Source organism: Podarcis muralis, chromosome 11 (genome assembly GCF_964188315.1).
Source record: "Podarcis muralis chromosome 11, rPodMur119.hap1.1, whole genome shotgun sequence".
Taxonomy (NCBI): domain Eukaryota; kingdom Metazoa; phylum Chordata; class Lepidosauria; order Squamata; family Lacertidae; genus Podarcis; species Podarcis muralis.
Window position 1 is genome coordinate 3362347 of NC_135665.1, and position 18712 is coordinate 3381058.

Consider the following 18712-nt stretch of genomic DNA (forward strand, 5'->3'; position numbering starts at 1 on the left):
CTCCTGCCAACCTAGCAGTTCAAAAGCACGTCAAAGTGCAAGTAGATAAATAGGTACCGCTCCGGCAGGAAGGTAAACGGCGTTCCCGTGCACTGCTCTGGTTCATCAGAAGCGGCTTAGTCATGCTGGCCACATGACCCGGAAGCTGTACGCCGGCTCCCTTGGCCAATAAAGCAAGGTGAGCACCGCAACCCCAGAGTCGGTCACGACTGGACCTAATAGTCAGGAGTCCCTTTACCTTTACCTCAGAATATGCCTTTGTATATACAATACTTGGCTGCATTACAAAATTCAGATTTCAAAGGATGGCGGTGTTCACATATCATTTCTGAAAGTGAGAATTCAGTAGTGCAGCTCTGAATGTGAAATGGATGAAATTTCTTCCCCATCCCTAGTTGTGCATGCTCCTTTCTGATGTTCCCCTAAATTCATGGATGTTGGCATGGTGCCAGCAGTTGTGGTTCTCTTTCCTCTCCTACTCTTACTCGCAGTGTTCACAGGGAGAGGTAAATTTGTGAGCAGATCCTTCATCAAACTATTATTAGTGTATGGGCAGGATTCAACTGAGTCCTGACAGCTGAATGGTTTTTGCTTGTGCAATGGGGCTTTCAGCTCTCTTCCTGCCACGTGCCCTTGTGCCCTCATAAATTGGCTCAAGGGGTATCAGGAAAACCCCTTGGACATGTAGCTCTGTATATCAAAAGGGACTTGGTCTCTCACACCCCACCCATGGTACATGGCAAACTGCTTTTGAAAACCATTTGTGGTGTCTGCCATTCACACACCCAAGTCCTTTGGTGCAACTAAAGTAGCTTTGACATTATTTTGACTGGATAGAGGTTTAAGTTAGGAATGGGAAAGACAACATTTTGAAACAGAGGGAGGCAATGAGCCAGCTGTGGATCACATTTCGGATTATTATTATTATTATTATTATTATTATTATTATTATTATCATTACAGTGGTACCTCGGGTTACAGACGCTTCAGGTTACGTATTTTCAGGTTGCACACTGCGCCAAACCCAGAAGTACCAGAACTTGTTACTTCCAGGTTTCGGCACATGTGCAGAAGTGCCAAATCATGATCCGCACATGCGCAGGCATGGTGCTGCGGGTTGTGAATGCTGCAGGTTGCGAACATGCCTCCCACACAGATCATATTTGCAACCCAAGGTTCCATTGTATTAAAATTTGTATACAGTGGTACCTCGCAAGACGAATGCCTCGCAAGACGGAAAACTCGCAAGACGAAAGGGTTTTTTGTTTTTTGAGCTGCTTCGCAAGACGATTTTCCCTATGGGCTTGCTTCGCAAGACGAAAACGTCTTGCAAGTTTGTTTCCTTTTTCTTAACACCATTAATACAGTTGCGACTTGACTTCGAGGAGCAACTCATAGCACGCGGTGTGGTAGCCTTTTTTGAGGTTTTTAAAGACTTTGGTGATTTTTGAAGCTTTTCCAAAACTTTCCCGACACCGTGCTTCGCAAGACGAAAAAAATCGCAAGACGACAAAACTCGCAGAACGAATTAATTTCATCTTGCGAGGCACCACTGTACTGCCCTTCATTCATTTCAGGGCAGTTTACAACATAAAAATACAGTATATATATATAAAAAAGATACATAATAAAAACAAGAGGAGAAACAAACCAATAATCCACCTTTTCACAACACAATTGAAAGGGTATCAACCAAAGGCCTGGTTGAAGAGGAATGTTTTTGCGTGGGGCCTAAAGGTCTATAATGAAGGGGCAGCCAAACCGAGTGATTGTGTCAATGGAAAATCCTCCAGAGCCATCTGGAAACCCATTGGATCCATCAGCCTCTGAGGGTGGACCTCACCTCTACAGAGGGGGAAAGATGCTGAAAGCCTAATTCTCAGGAGGTAGTGATCTGGTGTAAATATCCCCCAGATCAACCTCTTCTTGCCCAGTTGAGAAAACAAGGTACAGAGTGTGGCCTGCCACATGCATTGAGCCAGTGACATGTTGGGATGGCCCCATGGCAGCCATGAAGTCCTGAGCCATCCCAGAGCCAGCCCCATCAGCATGGATGTTTAAGTCCCCCAGAACCACCATTCCTCAACACCACCTCTGAAACCAACTCTGGAAGCTCAGGCAGGGAGACTGCTTGGCAGTGAGTAGGGCAGCAAACCAGCAGATACCTAAGCTGTTCCAATTGCCCAACACACACTCTAGATTCTATGGAGCACAGCAACTCCCCCTCTGTGACCCTCAAGTCGGCCCTGATGTTACACCAAGTACTCAGGTGAGCACAGCTGGGTGAGACCAATTCTGCCCTGCTCACCCACCTCAGTGATACAGGCCAGATCCGCCTCCTCATGCATAATCAGGTCAGGGATGAGGGAGATTGGAAGTGAATGAATCTGCCTCTTCCCTCCTTCAGATTAGGATTCTCATGCTATGTTTCAATTTACGGATACACAGATAGAACAGATTGATGATCTTTATACAATATCCCCATTTTATTTGCCACAGATCCAGGGCTCTTTCAGAATTCCCATCCCATTCACTTGAATGGGATTGAGTTTGGAAGCAAGCAATACTGATGCTCATTCAGCTTGCCCCGCCATTTTTAACAGGAAAACCTGCTGTTTACTGCTGAATTGGAGCAAATACCAGTCAGGTTTTCTCCAGATTGATGCATGCTCTGATTTGGTGCTAAAAAGTAGGGTTTCTGGGGGAAAGTGGCAGGGCAAATGCAAAACTAGAAACCAGAGACAAGCAGAAAACTGCTCAGACCCAAGCGGAAGTGTAGATGAACCCTAAGTCAGTAGGCCATTCTAAATAAAATTTGCCTCTTGTGTATCCATCTACTAAGTGATTTTTATGTTCTAGAACTCCTTTCTGTAGCGGAAATAAAAGGCAGGTAAGCAATCGTTCATTTGGAATACAAGGTTGTTACAGAAGGACTCACTGAGTAGGCCAGCATTGTAACAGCCTGCAGTCATTCTGAAATGAGTAGCTCATGATGAAGAGGTCAGTTGTTACCAACATTAGCAGATGTTGTTGCCGTTTGTCTGACAAAAGTAAACACTGTCTGCAAAACAAAGTCTCCATTAAAAGAAAAATCCAAGTCTATCTTCCCCAGAGGATTAGACCACCATTTAATTTTTATTCTGGCATGTTGCCATTGCATCCTGGGATGCTGTAAGAATGTGCTAGGCAAACAAACAAACAAACAAACCTTCTTATGCAGCAAATGAAAAATGTTTGAGTTTGTCTCTCATATGGGGGAAGGGGGATTACCCAGCAAATCTTCTCAACACTGAATGCCTTTGGGTTGGCCAGGTTGTATTGCATTGCTATTTGATGTGTAAATGTCTCACTTGAAAATTTCTGGTTGCAATATAGAATTGGCACTTCCAAGTGGGAACCTTAAAACATCGCTATACAGTGGTACCTCTTGTTATGAACTTAATTTGTTCCAGAGTTCCTTTCTTAAGCTGAAACCGTTCTTATCCTGAGGCACACTTTCGCTAATGGGGCCTCCTGCTGCGCGTGCCCCTCTAGTGCGCAATTTTCTTTTGCATCCTGGGGCAAAGTTCGCAACCAGGAGCAGCTACTTCCGGGTTAGCGGAGCTCGTAACATGAAGCATTGTAACCAGAAGCATTCATAACCAGAGGTAGCACTGTAGTTGCAGTTCAAGATAAAATATAAGACTGAATTGGTTTATCATTCCTCAGTCCAAAGAAAGAGTTACAGTGCAGCCCTGGGGGGGGGGGGAGGTTGGGGGCTTTGAAGTGGCAGATTGACCATCACATTCAAAGCCCTGCTGGCTCACGTTGGCTAGAGTGGAAGGCGGGGTGTTGTCCCCTCCCCCACCCTGCAATGATCTTCTTTTTCTTTAATTATTTTCCATTGGTCTCAGTTGGAAGGGGATCAGACATGCAAGCGCAGCCTGGCACAAATGGACACCTGGTTTTGGGGACTGCTGGATATGTGGAAGGAACTTGGTTCCAGGAGCAGGAAGGAAGCATAAATATCCAGGAAAGAAAGTGGAAATGTTGGCCCTCAGCAAAGCCCCTTTTAGTCCAAAGGTTGTTGATAAGTGTGGATTTCTGATGAGCACCCCTCTCAGACCTTGGGGGACACAAAGGCTTGCATAGAGAAAAGGCATAGTTCCATGTGATCTGTTCATCTAAAGAAATTATCTCCAGTCATTCCTGTTTCAAGCTCTGGGCTTTTCCTCAGGCAGCTTTGTTTCATTACTCAGAAAAGGGGAAAAAAACATCTGTGCATTTTTTGGACAGCCAAGGCCACAGAGCTATTCAGAGGCTTCGAACCTGGTTTGATTTGAGCTTGTTTTTGATTTTATTTTAATTTTAGTGTTCTGTAAACTATCTTTAACATAGGCGCCGACTCCATGGGGCTTGAGGGGGCCCGAGCCCCCTCAAAAATTCGTTTGGGGGGGCTCCGCCCCCCCAATAATCTCCGGCGCCCCTCCAGCAGAGCGCCATCGCCGCCCCTCCCCCAGCCCAAAATGCACAGGGAGGGGCGGGCTGCATGCCTCCTGCCCTCCCTCCCGAGCAAAAGCTCCACCCAATTTCCTTTGGAGCTGATTAATAGGCGCAGCACGCTCTCCCCTATTCGCTCACGAGGAGGCGGTGCCACTTTATTTGCATATTCATGAGCTTATTTATTATTCATGAGCTTTCCCGGGCCCCCCCAATATTTTTTATAAGTCCGCGTCCCTGATCTTTAATGTAAGTCTCAAGGCCATTTACAACCCCTAATGATATGCTGTGGAAACAGGATATCTAAAAGATCATTTCATCCCCTACATTCCTTACCAAACATTCCAGTCTACCTATATAGGTGAGGGCATCCCGCAGACATTCTATGCAATGTCAGAACCAGCCCTCACTTTAGGAACTCCCTCCCGTTATATCTCACTCAGCGCCTGCTGAAGATGTACTTCCTTCAACAAGCCTTCCAAATGGAGATTTCTATCCTTGTTGTTAGTTATTAAATTCATATACTGCCCTTCACCTGAAGATCCCAGGGTGGTTCACAAGAGAAGAATACAAAATGAGACTATAAAATACATAATAAAACAAAAACAAACCAATGACTCCCCCTCCCACAAATACATTTAAAAAGGGCTGGGAACTCCTGGTTGAAGAGAAACATTTTCACCCGGCACCTAAATGCGCATGATGAAGGTGCAAGCTGAACCCCCTGGGGAGAGCCTTCCACAAATGGGGAGCCACTGCAGAAATGGCCTGTTCTTGTGTTGCCATCCTCCAGACCCCATGTGTAGGAGGCACATGAAGAAGAGCCTCAGATGAGGATCTCAGGGGCCGGGTAGGTTCTTATGGCAAGAGGCAGTCCTGTATTGGTGTGAGTATTGAATTTCAGTTGATTCTATATATCTGCTCTGTTTTAACCTGTTTTCATATATACATCATTCTTTTTTATATGTATAAAAAGTTATATATGCAGTTACTTCAACATATATATGTGTGTGTGTGTTATATATGTTTTATTATATTTAACTATTTTATATACGTTTGACTATATTGTAAATCACAACATGATTATTACTATGGGAAATAATAATAAATGTTTACAGACAATTCAAAAACAGTACAAATAAATAATCAATGCAGAGACCCAGTTTTTATTTCATTTGTTCATTTGTTCATCCAGTTGGAAAAGCATGTCAAAAGGGAAACATTTTCAATTATTTCAGGAAAGTACAACTAGTGAGCACCTGTCATATCTCAATGAGGATGCAGTTCCACAAAACAGGGGCAGCCGCCCTGAAAGCCCTAAGTTACTGTGGAGAAGGCTTTGATATTTTAGGAACTTCAGCAAGAGACTCTCCTACAGAACACAGTGATCTACTGGGTACATAAGGTGGTCTCTTGGGTAATTTGGTCCTTGTTAATCTGACAAGAACCTTCCCTGAATCATCCCATTTCACTCTGCAATTTGAGGTGCACACTCCTAGCAAAGATGCCTTATGAACAGGTTCAGATAGCTTTGTATTTGTATCATGATCCCCTACAGGATTAGGGTAGCCATTTTAATATATTTATATCTATATTTTTGAGCTGATGTTTAGTATTATTACTAGTAGTAGTAGTAGTAGATCATCTGAAGATCTCAGGGTGGTTCACAGCGTAAAATACATAATAAAGCAACTAAGTACATAATAGAAACAAGAACAAACCAAACTAATACCACCACCACCCCCAAAGTATTCTAGCTGCTTTTAGTAGGAATGCTATTCCATAGAAGAGGGGCAGCCACACTAAAAGCCCTGCTCCAAGTAACTGTGATGATGAAGATCAAAATGATGATGAAGATCAAAATATTCCTGTACCACTTTTGTGGCAAGTTCGATGTTTGCAATAACAAAAATACAATTAAAACCAATGCTATCATAATATAGAAACAGGCAAAGAAAACAATAAGGAAAGCAAAAAGGAAATAAAAATTGACCTTACCCCAGAATTTAACTGGAGAGGATCAGCTGATATTAATAGTTTGAGTTTTTTGGTCTGCTCTGATAAGTTATTGTATTATTTTATTTGTATTGTACATCACCCAAACGACTTAGGTAATAAGAAACAAATTCAAATAATCAACAAACAAATGCAGTGTGCATGAGAGTTGGAATTTGCCTTTGTGTGTGTGTGTTTTGGTGTGTATGAAAGAGAGATCATACACTAATTCATTTTTACAAGTATTGGTGTGACTCATTGCTTTTGTCTTTTTAAATCTACAAATCATATATGTCTTTTAGGGGCAGTTCTCCTCTAACTTGGGTTTCCAAACAAAAATATTTGTTGTTATTAAGATTGGGAGTGGAATATGGAAAATACAAGAAATCCTTTTAAAATAGCCTTTTCTCTCTCTCTTTTTTCTTTTTCTTTTTACCTTTACAATGCTATACATGTCTACTCAAAAGTAAGGCCCATTGAATTCAATAGGTCTTATTCCCCAGGAAGCCAGCTGTAAGATTGGCATCTTCGTTTTCTCTATAGCCAAGAGCAGGTCTTTGAAATGTGCTGTGAATGTGAATCTCCCAGCCCTCTGCTGAATTCCAGAACTAGACTGATTCCACACGATACGCCAATAAGACAACTCTCACTGATGGCCTTTTGACTTGGGGAAGATGATTCTGCTCCCCATTTCATGCCTGCTCCCATCTCCTTATGGCTAAGTGTTTCAATTCACCCTTCTCGTGCAACCTGATTATGCCAAGGCATCCAAATAGATTATAACCAATTTATATGGTGTGAGGGGAAATGGGATAGACTCATTAAGATCCCCATATTTTGGCAAGGATTTCCAATACATTTATTATCTGAATATTAAAGGAACATCATGAAACAGATTCAGCATGAAATGGAAAATTGCTTGCTGGAGCTACATATTTTCTCTAGGTTGAGAAAAGCCTTTCTACTCAAACTAATGAGAACTATTCCCATTGTGAGAAATCTAAGGCCAAATGTTAGGACACTCACAGTGAAGTTCTATACACACACGGGATATAAGAAGTAATAATAAGAATTATTTATTTATTTATTTATTTATCTCTATTTATTTATTTATATTTCTTTTCTTTGTTTGTTTTGTCAAGACTGAAATGTTTTTTAAAAATTTTGTATTAGGTAATTCAACAAAACATATTATCTTAAAACATATAATCCTTAATTTTTTTTCCTCATCCCCCCCCCCCCCGGCTTCCCTCAGTTCCAATCTCTGGTTTCTCTATAAATGCTATTCTCTGCATGTTACAGAATTGTATAAGTCCTTAATTTATCTAACTAATTATTATCAATAAAAGATTTGTGAGTGTTTATTCAAAGCCTGCCAAGGAGTCCAATTCACTTTGTTGCGTCTTTAGGTACTTTGTAAAAGGTTCCCATTCCTCTTTAAAGTCACAGTTATCCTTGTCTCGTAGTTTATGTGTCAATTTTTCCAGTTCTGCATAGTCCATCAGTTTCTCTTGCCATAATTCTTTAGTTGGGATTTCCTCAGTCTTCCATCCTTGTGCTATTAAGACTCTCGCCGCTGTTGTCGCATACATGAAGATGTTTTTCAGCTTCTTTGGCGGGTCTTTTTGTACAATTCCTAACAAAAATGCTTCAGGTTTTTAAACAATTGTTAGATGGAACATTTTCTTCAATTCATTGTATATCATTTCCCAAAATTTCTTAATTTCATTACAATCCCACCACATATGGTAAAATGTCCCCTCCTTTTTCTTACACTTCCAACATAAATTTGAACTGGTTTTGTACATTTTTTCCTAACTGCACTGGTGTCATATACCATCTATACATCATCTTCATATAATTTTCTTTCAACAAAGAACAATCTGTAAATTTTAAATCAATTTTCCATAACCTTTCCCAATCTTCCATCATAATGTTGTGACCTATATCTTGTGCCCATTTGATCATGACTGATTTTACCTCTTCATCTTTCGTCTCCCATTCTAGCAGTATGCTGTATGCTGCCTTCAATAGTTTCACTTTCCCTTCAATCACTTCTGTTTGAAACCTGGATCTTGTGTAACTGAACCCTTTCTTCCTATCTTCCTTATATGTTTCATATAGTTGTCGATAGTGCAACCAACTCTGAAAGTGATCTTTGATCTCATCATAATCTCTTAATTTCCATTTTCTATCATGGTCCTTTAATAAATCCTTTCTTTCCAAGTGGTTTGAGCAGTAATGCTTCATGTGGTGAAACCCACCAAGGAGACTTTTGTTCCAATAGATCTTTATATTTCTCCCATACTCTCATTAAAGATTTCCTAAGTATATGGTTATAAAAACTTCTGTGAACCTTTCCTTTCCCATACCATGGATATTTATTTATTTATATTTCTATACCACTCATCTGACTGGGTTGCCCTAGCCACTCTGGGTGCCTTCCAGCAAATAAAACAATCAAACATAGTAAAATATCAAGCAATCAAAAACTCGCCTATACAGGGCTGCCTTCAGATAGTTATTTATTTCCTTGACATCTGATGGGAGAGTGTTTCACAGGGTGCCACTACCAAGTAGGCCATCTGCCATCAGAGCTGGAGCTCAGTGTCCAGGCTGAATGATGGGGGTGGAGATGCTCCTTCAGTTATACAGGGAAGAAGGCATCATTTTATGTTTTGTTCTGCGTTTGTCACATGCAGCACTGTTTCTATTCTGCTGCAATTCATCTGCTAAAAATTATGTTATTCACCTCCCTATTCATGGTGGGAATATTATGTAACTTAGCAATTTAGGTAATTAATTTCATATAATATGTAAGTTCCATTGTCATTACATTATTCTACCCCATTAATTTCAATGCAAAGGAAATGTATTTGTATATACAGTGGTACCTCGGGTTACATACGCTTCAGGTTACAATCACTTCAGGTTACAGACTCCGCTAACCCAGAAATAGTACCGCAGGTTAAGTACTTTGCTTCTGTCAGGTTAAGAACGGACCTCCAGAATGAATTAAGTTCTTAACCTGAGGTGCCACTGTATTTTACAATTTTATATATGGATGTTTTATTAAGGATTTGTCATCCCTAATAAAGGTTTGGTGAAGTAAGTAAAAAGTAAGTAAGCAAAGGAAATGCAATGCAAATGGGGAATTTGTGTATCATTTCTGGACTGAAAGCAACAACAACAGCAAATACAAATCATATTCACTGGACTGACTTCCATTCTTGACAAATGAGCCAACATGGGTAATGTTGACTCCCATTTCTGCCTTTGGCAGAATTCTCCAACATCCCTTCTCAGAAGTACCATATTTTTCTGTCTATAAGACAGGGGGCTTCTATTTTGGGGGCTTCAAAATTTAGAAAATAGGGGGGGTTGAGCTTTTGGAGAGGATTATTTGGGGGGAATGCTGAAAATTGCTCACCCGCCGGAATGCAGCACACAACCGCTCGCGTCGTGGCTGCCTGATCACCGCTGCGGCAGCCAATAGACAGCTGCCCTTGTCGCAGCAAGTGGGAGCGTGATTGGTGGCCGCTGGCAGTGATCAGGGAGCTGATAGGTGGTTTCTGAGCTGATAGGTGTCGCAAGCCCAAGTTTTTAAGTGGCAGTTGGCCACTTGATTGTTGGAGGGGGGGGGGAAGAGAGATGCCGAAAATTGTTCACCCATTGGAACAAAGTGTGAGCCCGAGATTGTAAGCAGCAATTGTAAGTGACGCAAGCAGTTGTGTACTGCGTTCTGGCAGGTGAGCAATTTTCGGCATCCCTCCCCCCAACAATCAAGCAGCCAATCACCGCTTACAATCTTGGGCTTGGGCCAAAAAACCATTTGTGAGTCCTCCCTCAGCACTACCCATGTATAAGACGAGCCTAAATTTTGAACCTCATTTTTAGGTCAAAAAAGCTTGTCTTATACACAGAAAAATATGGTAAGTCGCATGGTGTTCAGTGAGCTTACTGTGAAGTCAGTGTGTACAGAATAAGCGTTCACCTCCCCTTTTGCGAAGGTGAGCGCCATCTGCAGCCCCTGCCTCAGCACCTCTATTCCTCTGCAAGACTCCTTGGATGTGCCAATGGCACCACCTTAATGATGGCACCTTCGTCACAAGATGGTCCTTGTCCTGTCCAGGACACACACAGGTTTCTGTAGGTCCGACCTGGAAAGCACGGCCCCCTCCTAATCCATGCATATGGTCGCAGTTTATCCCAGCGCCAGTTCACAGCGGTGTTACGTAAAGGCATTGCAGGGGGCCAACCCGGCTCAATTCTCTGGACACTCCTTTCACATCGGCATGGCAACGACTGCCAGAGATTGGGGTCTTGTCCCTGAGCACATCAAGGCAATGGGCTGATGGCCAGGCATCTGCAAGTCCCTTGGTGAACATCTTGGACTCCACCCAAAGGCCCACATTGTGTGGAAAGACCAGCGCGGAATGCATTGGGATGCACTATTGCCAAGCTTGCACCGGGAATCAGCATTGCATGGCCCTCTGGATGCAATATTGATCCATCTGAAAGAGAATGACCTGGTCACAAATAAGAGCATCATGCTGGTCAAATCCATGATAGCAGACATGAATCAACTCAATACAATGCACCCTGATGTCACCATCCTGTGGTCTGAACTCCTTCTGCGTTTTCAATGGCATGGTGCCATTAAACCTTCCAGATCAAATTACACGGTGGTAAAGATCAATCAGGCCATCCGCTCCGCAATTACATGTTTTGGCAGCCGAGTGATACAACATATGGACATTAAGCCCATCAGGGCTGAGCTATTTAGACCTGACAGGGTGCACCTGACTACATTAGGGAATGAACACTGGTTGGACGACGTCAGGCTTGGCCTGCAGAACTGCTTGTCAGATTGCTAACTGTGTTTTTTCAGTTGTAGGGAGTCTTAGCAGCAATACCGCAACTTTGTGGTCTCGGGTGGCGGTTTTAGGCCCTGGGTGGAATCCTTTAGTCTATCATTCTTACAGGGGGCGTGAAGTGGTAACCCACCCACCCCTCCTTGCGGCGGCGTTTCCAGGGTTCCCTGTTAAAGGAGGTTTGTGAAAGGAGTCAGTGGCCATATGCTGAAAGGTTGTCAGTGAACGTCCCAAAGCTGCGCGGGGGGGGGGGGGAGCTTGCTGCGTAAACATGCTTTGCAGTGCCACCTCTGTTCCAATTAACTCTGTTGTGTCTCAGTCCCCCAGCTGGGGGGCTGAGAGGGATACACGCCCAATGCCTAAGCCAAGGTTTCCTACATCTGAAATTGTTAATAAAAGGTGTGGCCATTTTTAAATCCCAGTACACATTGTCAGTGTGACTCATTGGTCTCATTCAGTCACCAGGGGGGATGGGGTCTCCACCTGGGCCTGCAACTGCAACCTTAGCTCAGTTGGAATGAAAGGTAGATCAGCCTTCCCTAACTTTGGGTCCCCAGATGTTGTTGGACTACAACTCCCACCATCCCTACCCAGCAGGGCCAATGATAAGGGGTGATGGGAGTTGTATTCCGACAGCAACTGGAGGCCCAACGTTGGGAAAGCCTGTGGAAGAGCATTGTGGGAGTACAGGGCAAAGCAGATTCTGTATCCCTGTGGCTTTTAGTCCTCACAAATCTTCATGTTGTATGAAATAATAAACTGCTGGAATAGAATGGGATTGGAAAGGGGCCTGGTATGCTCCTATACTGATTGTGTGCACATCCGAATTTGGATTGCCCGCATCTCAATAAACATAATTCTTTTGGCTTTCTGCTCCTACCATTCCAAGGTCATATCCCTTTTGTGTTCCTCTCTTATGGAAGAAAAGAAGCAGCTGTGCATAGGTCTGTCTAGTGACAGCACCTCTTGAGAAGCTCCCAGGTTGATTTCCTTTGATCCCCCCTTCACCTGACAGAAAGAGCTAAAGGACATGGCAGAGATTAAAATAGCCCCTCCCTGAAAATTTGGAGAGCCACTGCATGCTAGATTAATCAGTTTCATTCTAGAATGAATCAGTGGTCTGATTCAAGATGAGGAAAGTCCTTATATACTAAAATGAGATAACTCCAGCCTGCTTGGAACTCATGTCCTGAATTCTTATTATATATATCAACGCGCCCTTCAAGGACTTCCTTTGAAAATAGTCTGGAAAGTGCAGCTAGTGCAGAATGCAAGTGTCAGAGCACTGTCTGGTGCTTCTGTGCAATTTCATATAATTCCTATTTTGCAGCACCTATTCTGGCCACCTATATGTTACCAGGCCAGTTTAAGGGGTTGTAACAACTTGGAACCTCAAAATTGTGGTGCTTAACCCCATACCCACCTTAGGTTGCAGGAGACAGGGTCTCATCGTCCCACCAGTAGAGGTAGCTTTTTGTGTGGCGATATAGCATAGGGCTTCTCTCTAATGGTACTCCAACTGTGGAATTTCCTCCTCCTGGAGGAGCAGATGGCCACAACATTGCCAGAATACTGTTGCTTGGTTGAGACACATTTGTCACCATGCTCCAGGCTACAGAGGGTTTTTATTAGGTTGCTCTGGTTTTTAGGCTTCTTTTGTTTCGTGGAGTCGCTTGTTCATATTACAATTTGAAGTGGGGTGTGGGTGATTGCTTTTCTGAATGTTATGCACTCCACTGCCCACTATGCTTCTCTGCTGTGTGGATGCAGAATCAAGGCTTGCTGGTGGAGAATGGCTAGGAGACAAGCCTGGAGTCAGAGAGTACATGTCCTTTCTCCTCCTTGCAGTGGGACCTAATAAAACAGATAAGGAAAACTGGGGAGAGGCAAAGCTGTTGACAGTAAGACCACAACATGTTCTTCATAACTGAGGGCGAAGGGAAGGGGTGGTGCAGTGAGTGCTTGACTGAGGTTCTAGTTAGACAGAAGCTCAGGGTGAAGGTGCAAGATGGAACTTACGGAGCTGGCAGGTTACAGAGTGGTGGATGAGGCTTCAAACTATACCCAACTGGTGCCCTACTAGGGAACTGCTAGGGTGTATTGGGGGGGTGATAACATGTGATATAACTCCAAACAATCCAGTGCTTGGGGCTATTTGTGCACCAAACCTTTTGTTGTACGCATGTCTGTGTAAGCTCTGTACAAATAAATAAATGAAATATTATCACTTCCATCCCACCTTTCCATGCTAGAAGATGATTAACAACAATAAGCCCACAAAATTACCAGTAAAACAAAAAAGTGAATATAAGAGCAGCAGCCAGCTCACACTAATAAGACTAGACTGCAACAGGGGAAAGCAACAATTGTCTCAATAGTCCAAAGACCATTTGAAACAGGAATGTCTTCACACAGCAGTGAAACGTCATCAAAAAAAGAGGCCAGGAATTGGATCTGAATGGTGTACCGTGACTTTTAAATGTTTTGCCTCTAGTGGAGTACAGTCAGACTACACTTCAGACAACAACATGTCTTGGTCCAGCACGGCCACCTCCTGTAATGTTTCTACATGATTCAGTTTTCCTGTCTTGTTGGGAACACAGAGATGCAACTAGCAGTGTAGATCTGTGTGCATCGGGAGCAACTGAGTGACCCTCTCATACCCAGCAAAAAAATGTGCCAAAATCACCCCACCACAAGGGTTGCAGGCAATAGATCATGCAGAAATACAACCAGCAGCCTTCTCCATAGGGGAAGGTACTTTGTGCTCATTGGAGGCTTTCATAATTTAATCCGTTCATTTCCCATGTGGCACAGTTTGAGCATTTCTCACTTTAGTGCAAGCCAGGCAGAGATGTGGATGCAGGTCTCTTGTTGCATTGTCAACCAAATGGAACAGTCCTCTCCCAGAGTGGGGGATGCTGGTTAGGAAGGCAGCAGAGTTATTCAAACAATCATATGGCTGCCCAAAATGTGAAAGTCTGAGAAACAGCAAGCATCTCTTTAGCATTCAGCATCAGCTACTCTTGTGCTTCATCTGTGCTGAAAGCTCTAGATCAATGGAGTGTTGTTAGGGAAAACAAATGTCAGGGGTTTTGTTGATGCAGGTTCAAAGCAGCAGTTGCATAACCCCCTGCACTCTCCCCGATGCTTGACTTCAAGTGCCAAAAGAGATGCATAATTGACAAGACAGTTAAATGTAGCAGATTTTAGTCAAATCACAATGAAGAGCTTGATTATCTGAAGAGCAGGGAAGCAATTCCAACAGTACAATGAAACCTGCTCGGCACTTTTATGTATGCTGTTAACATCTGGCAAATAAATGGTCTTGCTGGCATGATGACAGCAGCACTCAAGCGCCTCGCAGGGCTGTGGAAGACTCTGGCCTGAAAACAGTGACTTTTGCATTCATGGCCTGCTTGAGGATAGGCAAGAAATGGGAATGGCATCTTTGATAAGTGGGCACATTGATCCAGCTGTGGCGCTTTCTGCATATCTCATTGCCAACCACTTTACAGAAGCCATTGAGAAGCTGCAAGACCTATAGTCTTCTAATCTCCTATTAAATGCTGGGAAATACAGACCTGGAGCAGTTCCACATGATACTGCTAAGAATCTGTCTATATTATTTCTGGCAATAATTCTTTGGGATTTGGAAGGAGGGGCAAGGCGTCCGTGTGGCTCTTAAATCATTTGAGGAGGGCTCTGGGCATGTCCCCCCTGGCCATCTGCTATTGCTATGACTGGCAAGAGTGAGCCCATGGATAGTCCTGTTCTGTGGAGATTTTATGGGCAGCTCCCAACAAAAAATAGGAAAAACAACAACACAACATCATACACTTAAAACTTCCCTTCAGATGATTGTTTGTTTTTTTCAATTTTTTGTTGGGAGCTGCCCAAAATGGGTGACATATAAACAATAAATTATTACGACTACGATGACGACAACAACTACTTCTACTACTACTAGTACTACTATTGTTGATTTTAAAAGGCATGGCTCCTAAATATTAGGGTTGTTCCCCATTGTTCATGTAATTCACAAGGATAGCATTCTCCAAAAACAAATACCTATACTGTTGTCTAGCCAAAGTGCTTGGCTGCATCCTCTTGAGTAGACAGGTGGAAACTCTTGTGGTTTTTTTAATTTCTAAAACAGAAAGTGACAGCCAGTAAACTAGTACCTGCATATAATTGGCTATCTCTTTGTTTAGAATCCTCCAAACTCATTAATCCTTGTCTCACTTTCTAAAGTCTAGCAATCTTTAACTGCTGCTGTGGAATATGAAATGCATCCTTTAATTACAGGAAGCCACACATAATGGAAATGTAGACTTGCAAAATGTAGACTTGCTACAATTACCACTTATAGTGGTATAGTGGCAGCTTTTAAGGATTTTGTGGCAGGCTACTATACAATGTTGTCAATATTCAACTAGTATTCTGGAATACAGTTTCACCTTCCCCCCCCTCCCCCCGCTGTTCTTATACTGCAAAAAAAATGCAACTTTTGTGAAAGATCCGGAATGCATCCTCTGTATTTTCATTTGTGTGGCATGTGCACACACATCACCCCAGTGGGCATGATTTGGGAGATACAGTATCTGTTTCGTGCCTCTTCCCACTGATTGGTGGGAGCGGTCAGCTTGCGAGCTCATTCGGAGGAGATGGCAGATAGTGAGGTTGGTACTGAGTCAAAGTCCTGCCCATGAGAGCAGTCATTCACTGCAGGTGACAATAGCCATCACAATAGCCAGGTTCACCAAATCAGGCAGCCATGTAATTTCTCTTCCAGTCTCCTATACTTCCACAATATTAGAATGCCAAATTCCTAAACTTTAAATACATCCTCAAAATCCACAAAGGGCTATATCCACGGGCAAGCTCCTAATGCTGACATTTCCTAATGGTGGAGCATGAGGGTGCATCTGTGTCTACAGCCACAGACCTTTTCCCAATTCAGGCACAACCCACCATTCGTGATTAAAGGGTCAGTCAGCTCCACCCTCACAGACAAGCCAGGGACCACCAGACCTACTTCACATCCATTCCCAAATTAGTTTGGTGAGAATGTTTAATTAGGGTTAGAAAACCCTAATGAAACACAAAGCCGAGCAGGGGAGGGGATTCATTTATGCAGGGTGCTCCTTCACAAGCAGCAGCTTTGCAGGGCAGCCACTTGCAAGCAAGTTCTGTGCCCCATGTAGGACTGATACCTTAGTTTGACAGCTGTTGTGCAATCATGATCCTTGCAGGGTGCAAGTGGTGTTCTTGCAAAAAAGCCACTTGCAAAGCAGCACCCCTCAGGACCAATGCCTCTGCTCAACAGAAAGGTCCTAAAAATGTTCCTGCTCAATAATGGAATTTCATGGTGGGTAATAACCAGAAGTAATAACAAATTAAAAAGGAGATATAGGTTTCAGGATCTAAAACTGAGATCCCTGAATGTTCAGCTGCATGCACCGTGGTTAAGATTTTGTCTAGAGCTAGGCATACTTATCTGGAGGTAAATCACATTGAACATTGTGGGGCTTCTGAGTGAAAATGCATAAGATATTACTATAGGTTGTATAAATGAGGAATGGACAGAGGGAGATCAGGCTGAGTTGCAGTAAATCAGTAAGGATTTCTGACTCCTAAATTGCTTAACAATTACAAGAACTAAAAAAGTTCCAAACCACTACATTAAGCTACTGAAATGTTAATGCCTGAGGGAAATTAGGAGAGGGATATTGCATGAAAGGACTCTAAGTTCAGTTCTGGTACTGAAGACAAATTCTTGGGCTAAATGTTCCTTAATTCTGAATGCATATCTGCCTTCCCTCCAATCAACTATTTTGCTTGTGGCTGTAATTAGTGAACTTCAGGATTATAGTAGAAAACATTGTAGATCCCACCAGCCTGAAGTTTTCCTACCCTGGCCTAAATTTTCCCAAAGGACTTAAAAAATAGAGTGTTCTAATTAGTCTCAGTCAAAATATTAAAACAAGAATACATGAAAAAAAGAAAGTTTAATTGCACATGGATAAATCCAAACAACAGTGACAAGTGAGTGGCAGATTCTGCATGTTGAGAGAGGAACAACAACAACAACAACAACAACCCTTTTCTGGAATACTTTCAGTACAATCAGACAATTGCACCGTGTATTCTTCAGTTCTTCTGGGGCTGCTTTTATGGACTTTTCAACTTATACTTTCCTGTAAATGCTGTAAAGTATAAGAACATCCCCAGAAGAACTGAGGATCATAAACAGAAGCGACCAACCTCTTTTGACAACCTAAGTCAAAACTTGTTAAATAAAACCTGAGAAGGAATGGTCCAGGAACATAAGATGATGGGCTGATTCAGCAAAACACTTGGTGATACCAGAGAGTATCCACACTAAATGTGCATCCACTGGCATCTTTTGGTTTTTCAATTTGCAAGGTGGCAAAGTGGTTCTTGGAGCTGCAGCCCTCAAAAATCAAAGCAGCAGTCTATGATTAATGTATTTTAAGCAGGATGCATTTAAAATCAAGTCCATGCCTGAGCACTTTGAAGAACACAAAGCAACAAACTAACTTCTTGTATCTACATAAATATCCTTGTGGATGGCAAAGAAAGAGGTTAACACTGTTCTGGATTGGAACCAGGCTATCACTTTTATTAAACATTCAGAATAAGCCAGATCAACAGCTTGAGTCGAGAATATGGGGTGGAGGCACTGGAGAATGATCCATGAGGCTGAATGGGGCACTGCCCACCCAACCTCAGTCACTCCTCAACCATCCCCCATCAGGCTGCCTTGTTATTTACATCCAGTCTGGGGGGTGGCATTGACTGACAGCGTCACCTTCCTTAGTCTCTGTGTTGCCCTTGTGCAACTCACCAGGGAGGGGGAGGAAGGCAAGTACTGCTGTGATCATGACTTGGCCAAAAAAGCCTTGCAGGCCAAATGGTGATGCCCACGGGTTGCAGATTCCCCACCACTGATCTAAACAATGTCTGTTTTTTTGAGGTTGTCAGCTAGTTTGGAGATTTATGCAAGGGAATTGTTATATTGAGAATTGTTTCGTTAGTCTCAAAATAATTACCAGTGAGCTGGAAAAATCCAAGCCTGGAGATTTCAAATGGTAAATGGTTTTGTTCCACCTAACCGCTTCTGTCTTTCGTCACAGAGTTCAGTGTCAGCTTGCTTTATTTTATTAATATCCAGGAGGACTCCTGAACTGCTCCCCACCGTAGCGTAATGTTGTTCTGGGAGTCCGTTATGAGAGAGCTCTGCTGGATCAGGCCACAAGCCCATCTTGTCCAGCACCCTCTTCTCACAGTGGCCAAGTAGCTGCCTCTGGGAAGCTCTTGTGTACTTCCACTTAGTATGC